Source organism: Trachurus japonicus, unplaced genomic scaffold, assembly GCF_045865225.1.
Source record: "Trachurus japonicus isolate A0001 unplaced genomic scaffold, Traja_1.0 AP030532.1".
NCBI classification, from domain to species: Eukaryota; Metazoa; Chordata; class Actinopteri; order Carangiformes; family Carangidae; genus Trachurus; species Trachurus japonicus.
The window spans coordinates 1-6,259 of record NW_028220665.1 but is presented as its reverse complement, the minus strand read 5'-3'; the positions used below and the strand labels follow the sequence as shown (position 1 = coordinate 6,259).

The following is a 6,259-nucleotide window of genomic DNA, read 5'->3' as shown; positions in this document are numbered from 1 at the left end:
TGCCTAGTCCACACAAGCCCGGGTATTTTTGAAATTTTTTTATTTTTGGTTGTATGTCCTGTCCACATGCAACCGTGCTTTTGGAACCCTGAAACCGTGTTTTTTTGAAACCGGAGTCCAGGTTTTGGGACGGGGTTGGTTTCACCGGGTGCGTGTGGACACTTCAACCGTGATTGTTTTTCTCGTTTACGTCATAGCTGCACACGTGCTGATGTAAACACTGCCAGCTGCAGAGGTTGTTTGCAGCGGTTTGCAGGTGAGCTCGCAAAAATGGAGGTGACAAAGTGGATTTTTATCACTTTTATTTTTTATTTATTTATTTTTTTACATCATCTAAATGCTATTTGTATAGTTTTTCGATGAGAAAAATATAACGAAACGGTCGTCAGGGCGATCCTCTTGTCAGCTCCAAACTCACCCTCAATCACAGACCACAGCTGGTTTTCCACACAGCATCATTTACAGTAACAAGTGACGCTACAGATCAGCTGGGCCGCTGCCGGTGTGTTTTTAAATGACAGAACTACTACAGTAGCGCTGCAGTTTCTTATTCTCCACATTGTTTGATTGAGAGTTTTTCGGGATGATTTTCATGAATGAACAGGCAATAGCCTATGTCACTGTCAGACCGGGTACGACGGGGGGGGGGGGGCGCATCATGCAGTGATAAAAAGAGCCTATGCAGAGATGAGGAACGAGCCAAAAGCCGAAAATGTATCCGTGACGTCCGCGGTCGGTATAAAGTGGATATGATGTTTCATTCATCCATGTTTTGACAGACAACACAACAGCCAGTGATAATGAGTTGCGCCGCACCGACAGACAGTCATGTGGCTCAGCAGCCAGGTGACGCACACAGCACAACAACACAGCGCACAACAACACACAGCACAAGAGTCAAGACACAGCGCAGCAACATGTGCAGGCTGCTGCAGCAGTGCACGTCAAAGGGACACCGCCGAAAATAAAATAAATAGGCTACACATTTTTATTAAATTAATTAATATTTAATTGTTGGACTTGGAGACTGTGAAATAAAGCTATAATAACACGTAGTTTTGAAATGGTTTTTGCGCATGTTTACATCCATAAAATGACCAAAAATGAACACTATAAGCGGATTTCTTGATAACGAATTATTTAAACAGCATTTGTATAGAAATGATTCCGTCCCAAGCCTTTGGATCCATAAGCGGTTTCCACTGTATTTTGATTGGTTAAAACAGCCTTCCACACGTGCACTGCGTCACTTGGTAGCGGATTTCACGGTTGCGTGTGTACGGAGTGTTTTTATTACACCACTCGTGTGGACGCGGAGCAAAACTCCGGTTTCAAAAATACCCGGGCTCGTGTGGACTAGGCCTGAGAGTCAGTCGGGTCATTCTTAAAGAGATAGTTCAACATTTTGGCATATTGGCAATTGCCATAATCCCTACTGTTTAGGGTTAGGTTTGTTACCAGTAATTGTCGGTGCAAGCTGTTTTTAGAACGGCGGAGCAGAGCTGCTTGCTGCTAAGAGCTACGCTACGGAAGCTAATGGGATTTTTTTGTTTCCCTCATCAAACTCATCAAATACACAATCCAACAACTCCAAAACGCTCTGGTGGACAAGTTGTGACCTGCACATTCACCACGCTATGAGATAGTAACAGAACATTATGAGACTGAGTTGTTTTCAAGGTGAATACATACAAAACCGCTGATGCACGTTCCCGTTGGGAGCAGTTTTTCGGCAAGCAGTCTCTGCCGTTCTCTAGAGCATTTTTGAGTTGTTGGATTGTGTATTTGGTGAGTGTGATGAGGGAAACCAAGAAATCCCATTAGCCTCCATAGCGTAGCTCTGAGCGGCTCTGCCCCACCGTTCTAAAAATAGCTTGCACCGACAATTAAAGGTAATGAACCTACTTCTAAAACTATAGGGATTATGGCAATGGAGCAATTTGCCAAAATTTTTGAACTATCCCTTTAACATGTTCCTAAGAAATTGCAAGTCTTACAACTGACCCATGTTACAACCATCCCCCGTCTCCCCTAGGCTTCAGTGTTTTTTCTTTTTTAGGTTTTTGGTGATTACTCAGTGATTAAAAACCTCTAACAAGAAGCTAAGGCAGCCCCAGTGGCTTAATGGAAAGGTTCATTTGCTTCCTATGCCAGAAATTGTGGGTCTGAATCCAAACTGGAGTGACTGACAGCACAGAGGCACCACAGGAGTCTACTATTCAAACCACTGTTCACTGAAAACATCTTTCTTATGATTTATAGACTCTTGTCCATCATCACTGCTCCGAACGGAGCTCGGATAATGATGTTATTCACAATATACTGGCTCTGATCCATTGTCTTGCCAACAAACACTGTTTTACCATTGTCAAAACTAAATAGCCTACTGAAATACCTCCTCTCTTATCTTTCTGCCAGTGTAGATGAGTCTCTTTCCCTATCAGCAGAATCTCTCTCTGGTCCTTATCGGCCTCCACATGAGGAGCGAACCTCCATTAGAGTAATCGAGCAGGACAAACCTGACAAGAGAAACTGAGCCACTCGCAGAATCAAAGCCAATTAGTGACGGCAGATACGACCTGCCACTTACGATATTTGTCATCTTAACTGGTGAAAACATGGACGGTGCCACCTGAAAATGAGAGGCTGTTGGCTGAGCGTTCGCCACACGGCCGTCTGTTGCCTGTAGAAAGGAAGCAGAGTAGGAGCCAACCAATCTGTGTGTCTCTGCCCATCTGATAAGTTCATTCACTTTACACCAGTCAGCCTGATTCATTTTCATTTACACACTCAAATATTTTACTCTACATGAAACATTAAGTGCCCACACATCTCTTAAAGCACATAAGTGTAAGTAGACAGAATGCAACAACAAATGCTCCACAGCAATTGGCAGGGTGCTAACTAGCAATAGCAACATTTGTTGAACACATTCACCAAATGGTGAGAAGAATTCGGCTAATTTTATCATGCATACAACCATTGAAAATAGACATGGAACATTATGTAAATTTCACAACTAAAGTTGCTTCTGCACAGGAAGACAATGTGCTGAGTCAACCTGGAACCAAATCAGCGTTTGTGTTGTGGGAATTTGTTAAGTGTACCAATTTCCCCACTAGACCTTAGATGTAGCAAGTTATTTTGAGATTAGGGTGTGACAGGACACTTCAGTAAAATATATTTACCTGAAACAGTTAAAAGAGGAATTATGCAAGTCCGATTGCTTTCTCCCTGTTCTGGTCGCGTTTTTCCTCCTCTCTTCAGCGAGAAGGCAATCCATGGGATGATGTTTACCTAGTTGGGTAACAAGAGATTATGGATTACTGGGCGTGTTTGTGTTGTAGTGTCGTGAAGCAGACCGTGCTTCTCATGAGGCGAGATCTGGGACACCGGGTCGGAGGCGGTGATCTTCACCCTGTAACAAGTCATATAACCATCACAATAACTCCAAAGTTGATTAATTTAGGTGTAAATCTAAAGGGCTCGTCCGGGATTTGAACCCGGGACCTCTCGCACCCAAAGCGAGAATCATACCCCTAGACCAACGAGCCCCATGTGGTCATGTCTTATCCCCCCCAAAACATCAAATGATGTCTTTTAGGATATAACCATCTTTCAGATGTATCAGCCATGCACACTTGTGTATTGGTCATTTGCAGTGCTGAGTCAACCTGGACCCAAAGCAGCGTTAGTGTTGTGGGAATTTGTTAAGTGTACCAATTTCCCCACTAGACCTTAGATGTAGCAGTTTCTTTTGAGATTAGGGTGTGACAGGACACTTCAGTAAAATATATTTACCTGAAAGAGTTAAAAGATGAATTATGCAAGTCCGATTGCTTTTTCCCCGTTCTGGTCGCGTTTTTCCTTCTCTCTTCAGGGAGGGGGGATGATGTTTACCTAGTTGGGTAACAAGATTATGGATTACTGGGCGTGTTTGTGTCGTAGTGTCGTCCATGCTTCTCATGAGGCGAGATCTGGGACACCAGGTCGGAGGCGGTGATCTTGTGAGGTTGGTTTTCACCCTGTAACAAGTCATATAACCATCACAATAACTCCAAATATGGTTAATTTAGGTGTAAATCTTGCATAGTTCCTCTTTAAAAACAAGAATAAAACCTGTTCTAAACAAGGCTAAAAGGTCCAAAATGTCCCTCAGTGAGCTACAGTCTCTTACCATTACCACCAATGTAATGTCTTGGGTCCAGTAACTGGCAACTCCCCCTTCCCAATCCACTGTTTGTCTTCCAGAAAGTCAACAGTGTCCTCCTCTGTCCAATCCAGACTCAGACGTTCTATCTCAGCCGATGCTGCTGTTTCCTTTCCAGGTCGATCTTCTTGAACCTGATCTCTGCTGCTTCCAACTCATAGCTTCTTCTGCCCTCGGCCGTCTCTTCTCTCGATTCATCTGCCTGCTCCGTGTGCCTGTACTGTCCTTACTCCACACGCCTGCAGCTAATGAAGTAATCATCGTCTGTGTCCTTCACCTTCCTTCATATATATATATATATATATATATATATATATATATATATATATATATATACACGAAGAGTTCATTTGCAAAAGCAGATAACTCCGTTTTTAAAAAATTCTAGAATCTTCATTTTTTTATTTACATAAGGTGATATCAGTCAAACCAAAGTTGAGTGACTTTGTGATGTAACAAAACAGACATATCTCAAAAAAATAAAGTTTTATTGAAAACAACACTATGCAAAGAATGATTACAAAGCCTCAGCTAATTTTTTTCAAAATGGCACTTATCTGCTTTTGCAAATGAACTCTTCATATATATATATACATATATATATATATATATATACTGTATCCTAAAAACCTATTAAAAGTGGATAAAAACACAATGATTAATCACACAATAAAACACTCAAACATGCAAAAGAGAACATTATGAATCATGGTTGGCTCCTTTGATATTTGCTCCACGCTCAAACTGGGAAAGAAATTCAGCTTTGTGCTCATCTGCTAGGACTGACTGTAAACATGACGCTGATGTAACTGGTAATGAAGCTGGTATGACAAATTGCATTGGTTTGTTTAAGGCATAGGCTACCCTACATCAATGATTGCATCTTTTTTAAATAATGTATTTCAAACCAAAACTGCCCTAATGCCCTAAAATCCAATTTCATATAATATTTTTATATTAACCCTGAGAGCCTGAATGGATAATAGATAACACGGCAGGCCTTTGCTTCTCAACATGGTTTGAAGCATACCTTGCTTCTCAGGTGAAGACCTGCCAGACCACAGTCCCTGTCAAACTAAATAAATCATCTGGAAACACATAAATGAGTAAGAGAAAACATGATATTACATCATTTTGGAAAGTTTAACTTTTTTTTAACACTGTAAAATAGCATGGTTATTGTACACAGGACAAAAAGCACAGAAGCTTCTGACCATACACTGCATCTCAAGACAGCTGCCAAAGCCTGAGCTTTTGTTTTGTTGATTAAATGCCATGAGCCAAACTGATCAATGCGGATGCACTTGATCCATTTTCTGTCTAAATTTACATTTTCCCCCATGTAGCAGCTATACAAAGTGTCAATGACCCCAAACAGCCAAAAAATTATCCAAATCAAGATCCTGGAGCCTGAAAATGACAATATCATTACAAATATACCTCTTCTGATATTGTTTTGGATCACAGTGTAACTTGTGCCCAACAAGATCTCAGTCAATGGTTAGTACATAAGCAACTTGTTTCAGTCGGTCAGTGAAACACAGTGAGTTGCTTTTATTTTAGGAACCTTCAATAAATATGCTACGCTGTCAATTTTCCTTTGCGCTTACCTGCCAAAGGGCTCGTCTGGGACTTGAACCCGGGACCTCTCGCACCCAAAGCGAGAATCATACCCCTAGACCAACAAGCCCATTTTATTCCTCAAAATTTGGAAGTTCTGTCTCTTGGGATCAGCTATAAAGTTTTCACATGGACACTGAGTTGTATGTGAGATCTTTTTCAGTGAACATGTTTGGATCACAGGTAACAGAGGGCTCATCCAGGATTTAAACCCAGGAACCCTCATACACTATGCGTCGGCCTTTCACACTTTTCGTTTGGTTTGAGTTCTCAACAGTGGCACGTGAAGACATTGTCTTTGACTAAAGGGCTCGTCCGGGATTTGAACCCGGGACCTCTCACACCCTAAGCGAGAATCATACCCCTAGACCAACGAGCCCTGCATGGTCATGTTTTATCCCCCCAAAATTTCAAATTATGTCTTTTAGG

At 41.7% G+C, this 6,259-nt stretch overlaps 3 non-coding genes across 3 annotated transcripts; all 3 read right to left on the bottom strand.

The window, feature by feature from the left end:
* Positions 1 to 3,482: 3,482 nt before the first annotated feature.
* Positions 3,483 to 3,554, bottom strand: trnap-ugg (transfer RNA proline (anticodon UGG)). The gene has a single exon. It is a non-coding gene; the product is annotated as a tRNA-Pro (tRNA).
* Positions 3,555 to 5,828: 2,274 nt separating this feature from the next.
* Positions 5,829 to 5,900, bottom strand: trnap-ugg (transfer RNA proline (anticodon UGG)). Its single transcript has one exon. It is a non-coding gene; the product is annotated as a tRNA-Pro (tRNA).
* Positions 5,901 to 6,137: 237 nt separating this feature from the next.
* Positions 6,138 to 6,209, bottom strand: trnap-agg (transfer RNA proline (anticodon AGG)). Its single transcript has one exon. It is a non-coding gene; the product is annotated as a tRNA-Pro (tRNA).
* Positions 6,210 to 6,259: the final 50 nt, after the last annotated feature.